This window comes from Mastomys coucha, unplaced genomic scaffold (genome assembly GCF_008632895.1).
Source record: "Mastomys coucha isolate ucsf_1 unplaced genomic scaffold, UCSF_Mcou_1 pScaffold16, whole genome shotgun sequence".
Lineage (NCBI taxonomy): Eukaryota > Metazoa > Chordata > Mammalia > Rodentia > Muridae > Mastomys > Mastomys coucha.
In genome coordinates this window covers 14,686,233-14,698,803 of record NW_022196898.1, presented here as the reverse complement: position 1 = coordinate 14,698,803, position 12,571 = coordinate 14,686,233, and the positions used below count along the sequence as shown (strand labels likewise).

At 40.0% G+C, this 12,571-nt stretch overlaps 1 non-coding gene and 1 pseudogene across 1 annotated transcript; one reads left to right on the top strand and one right to left on the bottom strand.

The window, feature by feature from the left end:
- Nucleotides 1-12,571, bottom strand: part of LOC116094310 — a 61,257-nt pseudogene that overhangs the window by 11,594 nt on the left and 37,092 nt on the right.
- Nucleotides 840-971, top strand: LOC116094569. The gene has a single exon (XR_004120204.1). It is a non-coding gene; the product is annotated as a small nucleolar RNA SNORA17 (small nucleolar RNA).

The window sequence follows — 12,571 nt, the reverse complement described above, 5'->3', positions numbered from 1 at the left end:
TGCTTGCATCTATGTTTCCTGACTTCTTACCTAAGATTTCTAATTCCAGAGTTGTCTCTTTTTGTGATGTCTTTATTGTTTCAACTTCCAATTTTAGGTCCTGAATGGTTTTACTCAATTCCTTCACCTGTTTGTGTTTTCTGCAATTTCTTAAGGGATTTTTGAGTTTGCCCTTTAAATGCTTCTACTTGTTTACTCGTGATCTCCTGTAATTCTTTATGGGATTTTTTTTGTTTCCCCTTTAAGGGCTTGTACTTCTTTACCTGTATTCTCCTGTATTTCTTTAAGGGAGTTATTAATGTCCTTCTTAAATTCCTCTATCAGCATTGTGAGATATGATTTAAGATTCAATTCTTGCTTTTCTGGTGTTTTGGGATATCCAGGACTTGCTGCAGTGGGAGTACTAGGTTCTGACGAAGCCAAATAGTCTTGGTTTCTGTTGGTAGGATTCTTGCTTTTGCCTTTCACCATCTTTTGCTTTTTGGTGTTAGATGTTTTTAGTGTCTCTGGCTAGAACTTGTCCTGTCCCTGCTGCTCTGCAAGTCCCCTGGGACTCGTGGGGCCTATTCCTCCAAGCTAGCTGCTCTGGTCTTAGAAACTCACCAGAGAGAGAATGGAGGCTCTCGCCTGAGTCTCTGGCTTAAGGTGTTCCCTGGAGGTAGGCCCTCCACTTGCAGGGAAGGGGCAGAGAAGGACGCTGATCCTCCTCTGTCACTTGGAAGCTGAGAGGATCCTGTTCTCTGTCGCCCTGCGGCTCCCCTGGGATTTGTGGGGCCTGTGCCTTCCAGCTGGCTGCTCAGGTCTCAGAGAATTTTCATTTCTTGAAAATAAAAATTTTAACTGCCCCTAGAAGCATTGCAGGTGTGGCTGCTGTGTCACATGTGTGTCAGTAGGTGACAGAGAAGACAGAGGCTATGTTTATGCTCAATGTTCTGACTTGTGAACCTATGAATTATTAGTACCCTAACATTCCTTGAAAAAAGTGAGCCTGAGAGGACCACCAGTCGGGCACAGCACAGACCTGGGGGCAGTCATAGTGCATCAGTGGGACATTTCACTCCTGAGACCACTCCTGAGACTACCCCAAATACTCAACAGTCCTTGGACTACAGTAAGAGAACCAATTAAGTGATGGAGAAATGGAGGAGAAAGAGAAACAGGAGGACGTGTGCATAATGAAGGAAGACAGGTCTGGAGACTGGAGGATAGAAACAGCCTGATGTGAGTAGCTGGTTATGCCACCTGGGATCATGGTGGGGTCCTGGCCTCTGCTGCAACCCAGGGTCCCATTTGGGTCCATGGCCTTGCAGCAACAAGAGTCTCTTGCCATGAAAGGCCAGGCAGAACTCCCTGGTCTGGGCTCCTGTTCCAGAATGTGTTGATATCTGAGGGTTGTGCAGAACTGCCCCCACTCTTCACCTGGACATAGGATAGCTGACCCTGTGGGCATTAGAGCAGGAGAGCTGAAACTCCTCACCCATGCCAGCTGCTGTATACCTGTCCCTGTATCTCACCTGCTGCAGCACTCAGAAGAGTGGGCCCTGCACCTTGCCTGGACAGCAAGGCAGAGCTGTCCCTGGATGTAGAAGGTGTAGGTGAGCAGGCCCAAGGGCATGAGTACAGTAGAGTCAGCCCTGCCTCTTTTCTTCTAGGTAGCAGTGTAGTCAAGAGAGAGATGTCCTCCTCACCTCCCTTATCCTTCACTATCTATGGCAGGAGGGAGAGCTGGCCCAAGAGTCATGGGAGTGGCAGAACTGTGCCTGTCCCTCATGGGCTTTAACACTCGGGAGAGTAGACCCTGCCCCTCATCTGGGCCAGAAGGTAGAGATGGCCCTGGTTGTGGGGCAGGTATGGATGAGCTGGCCCTGAGTGTGGGAGAGGAGGAGAGCTGGTGGAGAGGTGGTGGGCTGACCAGCTCAAATACCTCTGATACCACAGATACCAGATCCAAGGCTTTCAATTGACCCACCCCAATATCTACCCCATTGGTGAACTGCTAAAGTGCATGAAAGGGCCAATCCTACAGATCGAAAAACTATAGGATCTTCATTATACAGGGCAACAACAGTATATCCAGGAGGAGTTCAGTGAGATTCCATTATTTGTAGCGTAGCAGAACCTAGAGGTCTTATATGAGACTAACAAGTCGTTGCAATAACATTTTCAAGTTAAAAATGAGGACAAAACATATACTGTGTGAAATATTGTGACACTGCAGCTTCTACATGAGAAGGGTGAGGAGGAGAGGAGGAGATGAGAAGGATTGGGGTGCATGATGTGAAATTCACAAAGAATTGATAAAAAGTTGAAAAAAAGATTTTTTAAAATTTAATATATAATTATAATTTCCTCTTCCTCTATTCTTAAATTTCTCCCCACCTTTCTTCAAGTCAGATCCATCTCTTTTCCAAGGAATAATAATAAAATAAAGTAAGATAGAATAAAAATGAACACATCGAAACAGAGATCCACTCATTCTCATACTTGGGAATCCTATAAAAACACTAAACTGGAAGATATATTATGTAGACTACATAAGTTGTATGTGTGTGTGTGTGTGTGTGTGTGTGTGTGTAATGGATAATAATGCATTTATAATGAAATCAAGCTTTTTAAAAGCCCTGACATGACATCATCAAACAATGAATCTGTAAAGATGTGGTTGAGTTTTTCTGTTGACCATCTACTGCTGGGCATGCAGTCTACCCAGAAGAGTAGTTTGTTTTCCCATTGAGACTCTCTTAGAGAAAACTAAATTTTCCTTTGCAAGTTGTTATCAAGTTAAGATAGATTCTGAGGTTGGGGTAAGGGCACATGTCCACTTAAGTTTTTGGCTTATCTAGTTTCAGGTTCTTGACCACTGGAACAGTGTCAGTCATGGGTTCCATCTCATGGAGTGGGCCTTAGGTTTCATTAGAGAATGTTTGATTACTTCCAAGTTTGTGACACTACTGCATCAGCATCCCAGGCAGAAAGGTTTCCATTGTAGATGGCAGTGTTTATAACTAGGTTGATGTTTACTTTCTCCTCTAGTAGCATGCAGAATATCTTTAAGTACTAGTAGGGGTGAAGGATCTAGTTAGGCACCAGCATGATGTTTCCATACTCAATTGAAATTATGTAGATGTTTTCTCCAGCAGTAGGGCATTACTATCAGCTTGTAAAGGACAAGCAATAGCCTTGGCAACTGCTTAGGTTATTTTAAGGTTTCCCTTTGTCTAACAATTCAATTTGATGTAGCCCATTTCTGGCACTGGAGGTTCCACTTGGTAGCAAAAAATGTCTAGCTGGGACTTTATCTCTTTTGTTATACTGATTTCATTTAGGTTCCATTCATATATGTATTTGTTTTAAGATTCTATTGTTGTAGTAATTTTTTATGAACTCTCAAATGGCTCTTTTTGTTAGCTCTCTCTTCCGCATTCCTTCCTTTACCTCCCTTTTCCTTCCCCCTCATTTAATCGCTCCATTCCATCTCTACCCTCCTCCCTGTCCCTACATAATTATGTATTCTATTTTTTCTTCCTTGGGAGATACTTCCCTCTCTACTAGTGCCTAACTTCTATGATTGTAGGGATTGTAGCATGCATATTAAGGGATTAAAAACCAACATTTACAAGTAAGCAAATACTATATTTGTCTCATTGTATCTGGGTTACCTCACTCAGAGTGATTTTCCTAACTCCATTCATTTACCTGTGGATTCTATAATTTTATTTTTTAACAGCTGAATGATATTCTGTTGTGTAAATATATGACATTTACCTAATTCATTCATATGTCAATGTACATCTAGGCTGTTTCCAACTCCTAGCTGTTAAGAATAGAGCAGCAATGAATACAATTGTGAAAGTTTCTCTGTAGTAGGATAGACTGTACTTTGAGTATATACCCAAGAATATTATAGCTGGATTTTGAGGTAGATTAGTTCCCATTCTGAGGAATGGACACATTGATTTCCATAGGGCTGTACAAATTTGAACTCCACCAACAATGGATGAGTGTTCTTATACACTTGCCAGCATAAGTTGTCATTTCTTGTATTTATCTTAGCTAAACTTTGATTTGTAGTTCCTTAATGACTAAGGATGTTGTGCATTTCTCTGTTTCCCAGACATTTGAGTTTCATATTTTGAGAATTCTTTTAAAGTCTGTACCTCATTTTTAAATTGGGTTCCTTGTTTCTGCGATAACAAGATTCTGATTTTTTTAATATATTTTGAATATGATCCCTCTATGAGAAGCTTGTAAAAATATTTTCCCATTTTGTAGGCTGCTGCTTTGTCTGAATGTTGGTGTTCTTTGCCATGCAGAAACTTTTCAGTTCATTAGGTACCATTTATTAATTGGTGATCTTATTGCCTATGCTAATGGTTCTGTTCAGGAAGTCTTCTTCCCTGCCAGTGGATTCAAGGCTATATTCCCTGCTTTCTCTTCTATCAGATTCAGTATATCTAGTTTTATGTTTAGGTTTCTCGTAAATGTGAAGCTGAGTTTTGTGCAGGGTCATACTATGGATCTATTTTCATTCTTCTACATGCAGCCATCATGTTTGACCAGCACGATTTGTTGAAGATGCTGTCTTTTTTCAGTGTGTATTTCTGGCTTTATTTTTAAACCAAAAAATAAGGTGTCCATTGGGTGGATTTATGTTTGGGTCTTCAATTTGATTTCCTTGAACATCATGTCAGTTTTTTTCCCCAGTAATGCTGCTTTTTTACCATAGGTCTGTAGGACAATTTGAAGTCAGTGATACTTCCAACAGCTTTTATCATTCAGGATTCTTTCAGATATCCTGTTGTTTTTGTTGTTGTTGTTATTGTTGTGTATATCCATATGAAGCTGAAAATTGTCCTTTCAAAGACTGAAAGGATTGTGTTGCAATTTTCATTATATTGCATGAGGGATTACATTGAATGTGTTATTTTTGGTAGGATAGCCATTTTTACTATATTAATCCTATTGCTACATGAGCTTGAGAGATCTTTCCATCTTCTAATATCTTCTTTGATTTCTTTCTTCAATGACTTTAAATTTGTGTTATATAACTTCTTCATTTGCTTCATTAGAGTTATCCCCAAGAAACATTTTTGAGGCTACTGCAAAAGAAATTGTCTCCCTAACTTTTTCTCAGTTTGTCTTTTATGTATAGCAAAGCTACTGATTTTTGTGAGTTAATGTTGTATCCAGCTACTTTACTAAAAGTGTCTAATAGCTGTAGGTGTTCCCCAGTGAAAATTTAAGGAATGCTTCGGTATACCATCATATCATCTGCAAATAACAGTATATTGACTTCTTCCTTTCCAATTTGTAACCCTTAATATCCTTTAGTTGCATTTTTTTCTCTAGCTAAGACTTCCAGTACTATATTGAATAGGTATGGAGAGAGTGGAGTTTGTTCCTGGTTTTAGTGGAAATGCGTGAGTTTCTCTCCATTTAATTTGATGTTGACTGTAGGTTTATTGAAAACTGCCTTTATTATGTTGAGGTATGTCCTTGTCTCTTTAATTTTTCCAGGACTTTTATCATGAAGGAGTGTTGGATTTTGTCAAAGGCTTTTTCTGCATCCAATGAATGAGATGATTATGTGGTATTTTGTCTTTCAACTTGTTTATATGGTGGGTTACATTTGTTGATTTACTTATGTTGAACCATTAATGTACCTCATGATAAAGCCTACTTGGTCAGGGTGGATGATATTTTTTGATATGTTCTTGTATTCAGTTTACAACATTTTAAAAAATTTATTTTAAACTCCAGATTTTATTCCCCTCCTGATTCACACTCTGACTGTTCTACATCTCATACCTCCTCCCTTCCCCTGTCTTCACGAGGATGATCCCAGCCCCTACCCCCACCCCACCAGACCTCTAAACTCTCTGGGACTTCCAGTCTCTTGAGGGCTAAGTGCATCTACTCTGACAAAACCCAGACACAGAAATCCTCTGCTGTATATATGTTGCGGGCCTCATATTAGCTAGTGTATGCTGCCTGGTTGTTGGTCCAGTGTCTGAGAGATCTTGAGGATCCAGGTTAATTGAGACTGCTGGTCCTCCTATAGGTCATCCTCCTCCTCAACTTCTTCCAGCATTCCCCCAATTCAACCACAGGGGTCAGCAGCTTCTGTTCATTAGTTGGGTGCAAATATCTGCATCTGACTCTTTCAACTCCTTGTTGAGTCTTTCAAAGGGCCGTCATGATGGATCCCTTTTTATGAGTGCTCCATAGCTTCCATAATAGTATCAAATCTTGGGGCTTCTCCTTGAGCTGGTCCTGTGGGGCAGTGGTCTGTTCAGGTAACTTAGGCTCAGTCGAGTAATTGGCCTTGAGCCCTGGAGCCTCAGTGGGCAGTTTTCTAATTGCACGGGGCAGAAGGAGCTTGGCTATAACTCCCAAGTCTTTGGCTCTTGCTTCAGTCACAACCCCTCACAGCTGCCCCCTCAGGAGATGTGTGCTCTATCAGGCCGACAATGCCCCAAGCTCCCAGCATTCTAGCTGGACCCTACCCCCAGTCGTCTGACCACAGTCAGGCATGCCACTCCCCATACAATATAAGGGGCAGTTTGACCCCTTCTCTCTTTCTTGCCCTTGCCCTCTTCCTTTTCTTTCTTGCTCTTTGTCCCTCTCTTGCTCTTCCTCTCTCCTTCTTCCTCCTCTCTCTTGCTCTTTGTCTCCTCTCTTCTCTTGCTCTTTGTTCTCTTCTATTGCCTTCTTGCTCTCTTGCTTTCTTCCTCTCCTTTCTCTCTCTCCCCTTCTCTTCTCTTCTCCTTCCTCTCCTTTCCTTCTCTCTACTTGATCGGCCTATTTTCTCTTTCCTATAATGAAATATCTCATTTATACATTGCTTCCTTTTTGACTAACGTGCACCCTACCACAAGCCTTAGCTGCAGAGAGAGACAAGTTGTAGCAGCGAGCCCCCCAGGCTCCTCTCAGGATCCCACTTTGGGCCTGTCAGTGGACCTTCTTTTCCTCAGCTCCTCTCCATTTCCATTCCTGAAGTTCTTTCAGACAGGAACAATTATGGGTTAATGTTTTGACTGTGGGATGGCAACTGCACTTGATGCCTTTCTTTCTGCTGGGGGTGGGTTCTACAAGTTCCCGTTCCCCAATGTAGGGCATGTCATCTAAGGTCTCTCTCTTTGAGTTCTGAGAGCCACCTCCCAGGTCTCTGGTACATTCTTGAGTGTTTCCCCAACCTTCTACCTCCCGAAGTTGCATGCTTCCATTCCTTCTGCCGACTCTCAGGGATTTCAGTCCTTTTCTCCCACCCATGACTCATTGCAATGAACATTTACAAGTAAAGCTGTTTTGTCAAAAGTGTATAATGTGTGACAAACTGTGAGACACTGCTGCTTCAATGGTGAGATGGGTTTTGTTTGTTTTGTTTTTTTAAGGGGGAAGTTGCAAGAATGGAGGACAGAGGGTATGAATGAACAGGGAGATGAATGGGATTGGGTTACATGATGTAAAATTCACACACACACACACACACACACACACACACACACACACTGTAATAGTATTACAATGTTTTGGTGTAATTTTTTTTTGAGGCATCTATAGAGCCCTTCCTTATCTCTTCTGACTAGTGTTCATTTGAAATTCTAGGAACTGATGTCTGGTCTTGTCTTAGTTGGGTGGGTGTTTTGTTCCTTGGTTTCTGTTGCCCTGTCTGGAGTGTGGTATCTGTGTGTTTCCTGGTAGGATATTCTCGTGGGATCCTGCTAGGTGTAGCCACTGGGTATTTTTGGTAAAATGTGTTTTTACATATGATAGCTGACATTTAGAGATTGGGATAGGCTGGAAGGCAAAGGGGAGTCCACAGGAGGGGGGAAAGCAAGATGTTCCACCAGAATCTGCTTAGTGTTCTAGGAATGCGGAGGGAGAGTTAGGAGAGGCCACCAATAGTAGCCTGCTACATAGCTGGTAGTGAGATTATGGGAATTAGATTTGAAGAAGAGGAGGGAGGGATGCAGAGCCACAGTTAATCTACCTGCTTTCCTGGGCAGAGTCAAAAGTTAGGTTTCATTTCATTTTATTTATTCACTTTTTTGTGTGTTTGGGAGCTGGGCTCAACTTGGGTTTCAATCCTGCTAAGCAAGCACTCTCCCACTGAGCTGTATCCCCATCCCTGATTTAATTAATTATGTCTTAGTGCTATCTGTAGATAAAGGATGCATAATGTGGTCTGAAAACAGCATGTCTCCAGGTGAGAACAAAGAGAACTCATGAAGATTGGGCAGAGCAGCCAGAATAGAAAAAGGGACTGCAGTAGAGCAGAGTCTGGCCACTCCAGTGGCAAACAATATTGTTTTAGCTTTCACTCTTAATATATTAAGCTTGGCTTCAGTATGGGCCAAGAAAGGCTGACATGTAGGGTGGTGTGTATGTGTGTGTCTGTGTGTGTGCATCTGTGTGTGTAATTTTGTAAGTGTGTATAAGCCTATATGTGTTTATTCATAGAAAGATTAACATAATTAACTGATGAAAAATACCTTGTAGATACCTGGCACACAGTATGAGCTTAAAAGTCTTGAGTTCCTTTGTACTCTTAGATGGGTTTTTTAAAAACCTTGGAAGATTGGGGATTTCAAACTTTAGTGCAAGTGGGCATATTAAAGCAGTGGCACAACATTTTCCCCTATTCATCCTATGTTTCCATGCCAAAAACTATCCTCAAGCACTATGTGTTCCTGGATATATCTGTACACTTAAGTTGTTCACATCTTCTGGTTAGTTCTTTCAATCTGAGATTTACCAGATGGATTAAATTTTCTACTACAGTCTATCATTTTACTGCAACTTCATAAGTTACTTAATGGTATATGCTAATATGATTATAGTTTGATTTTCACTGAGCTAATTTTTAATAATAATAATAATAATAATAATGATAATAGTAATAATAACTTAGTTGTTTGGTTCATAGTAATGTTCTTAATGCCTAGCAACAAATAGCCCATTTTAATTGACTTTTTTCAACATTTGTTTCTCATTTTCCTTCTCTTTCTCTCTCCCATACAATCTTTAACAGTCACTGTAATACAGGCTGGCCTGTCATTTGTGATCCTTCTGCTTCAGCCTTCACAACTGGATTATAGGTTTTCAGAAGCATGCTTAGCTGTTTTTCAGTACTCCTCTAGGTATTGCTTGCACATTGTGAACCAGGAGATAGTATCTCACCAACCATTTCCACTGTGAAGTCTTCAGGGCTACAGATTTATATATCAAAGGCAGTTCAGTGGTACAGTACTTACTAACAAGTGTAAAGTACTTACCCAGCATGGTTTAGATGTCCATACTGTGGAAGGGACAGTGGAGAGGAATATTGTAATAATGACAAATAAGTATTAGTAATTAAATGAGAGTAGTCATTTTTGGAATAAGCACTTTGCATAAAAATGCTATATATCTACTTATAATCCAGACTTCAATGAACTCCCAGGATAGTTTTAAAATAAAACTTTAGGATATAAATCTTAAGTGGTGTTTATTTAACATTCCTCACACTAAAGCAGAAGCAATATGTATGCTGCAATAAGAAGCTATCATTTTGAGGGTGAGGTCGTTGTGGAATGAATTGGAGGGAGGTGCTAAAGGACAGAAAATGAAGGTAAAAAGTGATTTATTATATTTTAATCAAAATGTATAAAATTTAAAATTAAAAAGATATTTAAGAACATAGTGCTTGCCTAGGGATGGAAGAACCAGTCTCACAGTGACACGAGAATGATGTCACTTCAGTGGGAACTGAAGGTACATAAGGAAGGAGGGGAGCCTGACATGCATCTTTTTTGGTACTGATAAAATAGTAAAGAAGTGGGATGAGGATAAAGAATCCTTCAAAAGAGTATTAAATTCTCCCTTACTACAAGTGATTCCATGAAAAAATAAACAAAATTCAAACAAACAAAAAAGTCAAACAACCCTCCAAACTAAAAATATGAAACACCCCCCCCCCAAAAAAAATCCCTCCTAAAACTATTCTTCTTTATACCAGAAGAGGGCAGACTTAAGATAGAGATATTAAAAGCCAGTAAAAACCTTAGTCCTTGTCAGTAAAAATGATCACAGTTAAGTTGATGCTGCTATACAAGTCTACTATAGGAAGAAAACAAAGACTCTAAAATCAAAACATTCTAGAAAATGAAATTCTTCTTAATTTGAAATTGTCTTCAATAAAAATGTAAAACTTGAGGGCTCTAGATATAGCTAGGTGATAGGGTACTTGCCTAGCATTTATAGCAAACTAAGAAGGGGAAAATAAAAATACAATTTAAAATTATGGAATACAGCAAAGCAAATATGCTAAAAAGGAAATTTATATCCACTGATGTCTACATTGAGAGACACAAAAAGATAGAAAATAATCTGTCATTGAATCTCAAAAAGCTAGGAAAGCAATAACAAACCAATTCAAAAATTAATGTAAATGAAGACATCATAAAAATTACAACAAAAATAAATAAGAAACCAAAGATATAACTGCTTAGTTGATGTGGGCTGAGGTCTTGATTGCATTTGTTTCCTCTGCTAGTTCAAGAATTAAAAGGCAGGGACACAGGTGGCAGCAGGAAAAATCTCAAACACCCCAGACATAACCAACAGATGAAGAAACGTGAAGAAGGGGTTTAGGGCACAAGTTACAGACATACAGAGAAGAGGCATGCAAAGCAGAGGGGTGACTTGGAAAGCCAAAACATCCAAGCTTTTTTTTTTAAAGTCTCTCAAGAGTTTTTTTTCCCCTTATTTAGGGTTGCTCAGTCTGAATAGAGCCAGGCTGGATGGTTGGTACTCATTGTTGTGTAACATGCCCTGAGCAGGCCTTGAACTTGTTGAGCCTGGTTGGAGACAAAAGCCAGCAATGCCTTTGTTGTAAATTGTCCTTATGAACCTGCTTTATAAACCAATATCTGGTGACAGAGGAAACTGACAGATTCCTGAGCACGTACAGTTTACTGAGATTTAATCAAGAGAAGGTAGAGAAAAAAGGAAACCTCAGTGGACTTATAGTAAAACTCAATCAGTAACAATTTTGTTGTTAAATAATTTTTTTTAAAACCCTTGATGTAAACCTGTTCATCGCCTACCAGAAGATTTTTGAGAATGGCTTTAAGAACATCTCTTTGAAAATAGGCTTCTGTAACTGTGCTGAGAAACTTAAGCCAACCTTTATCAGTAAGTGGGGATATTATCAGAAAGACAAAAGTTAGCGTTGATGTGGAGAAATCAGAACACTTCATGTGAATAATGTGAACATGCATTAGTACTTCATGTAGACAATATGAATGTAGATTAGTACTTCATGTAGACTTATGACAAGAGAAGTGGCTCGAATGGTCAATCAGAAATTGTAAACAAAAGAAGAGAGAGAGAGAGAGAGAGAGAGAGAGAGAGAGAGAGAGACAGAGACATACAGAGAGAAACACGCAGAGAGAAACAGAGAGACAGAGAAAGACAGAGACAGACAGAGACAGAGAAAGATATTACATCATAACCTTGAAATGAAGCAACAAATTGTTTGGGCTCAAAAGAGTCACTCAGTTGTCATTGAGAATAAATGGCTATGTCCTTTTACATACCTGCTGAGATGATCCAAGGAAAATATATAGCATACACAGATTTTTTTTGATTTTGTAGTTCTCTTTTTAAAAAACTTATTATTTTTTCAACTTTTATTAGATATTTTCTTTATTTATATGTCATACGATATCTCCTTTCCCAGTTTCCTCTCTGAAAAAAATAAATAAATAAAAATAAAAAAAAAAAAACAAAAATAAATCCCTGTTCCCTCCCCCCTTCCCCTGCTTGCCACCATACCCTCTCCTGCTTTCTGGCCCAGGTATTCCCCTACACTGGAGCATAGAACCTTCACAGGGCCAAGGGCCTCTCCTCCCATTGATGACCGACTTGGCCATCTTCTACTATACATATGCTGCTGAAACCATTAGTCCCACCATGTGTACTCTTTAGTTGCTGGTTTAGTCCCTGGGAGCTCTGAGGGTACTAGTTACCCTCATATTGTTGTTTGTCCTAAGGGGCTGCAAACCCTTCAGCTCCTTGGGTCCTTTCTCTAGCTCCTCCATTATGGACCCTGTGCTCAGTCCAATGGATGGCTGTGAGCCTTTACTTCTGTATTAGTTGGGTACTCAGAGCCTCCCAGGAGACAGCTATATCAGGCTGGATTGTCCTTCCTTCAGTCTCTGTTCCATAGTTAGTCTCTGTAACTCCTTCCATGGGTATTTTGTTCCCCCTTTTAAGAAGGAACGAAGTATCCACATTTTGGCCTTCCTTCTTCTTGAGTTTCTTGTGGTTTGTGGATTGTACTTTGTGTATTCCAATCTTCTGTATAATATCCACTTATCAGAGAGTGTATACCATGTGTGTTCTTTTGTGATTGGGTTACCTCATTCAGGATGATATTCTCCAGATCCATCCATTTCCCTAAGAATTTCATAAATTCATTGTACAATCCACAAACCACAAGAAACTCAAGAAGAAGAAAGACCAAAATGTGGACACTTCGTTCCTTCTTAAAAGGGGGAACAAAATACCCATGGAAGGAGTTGCA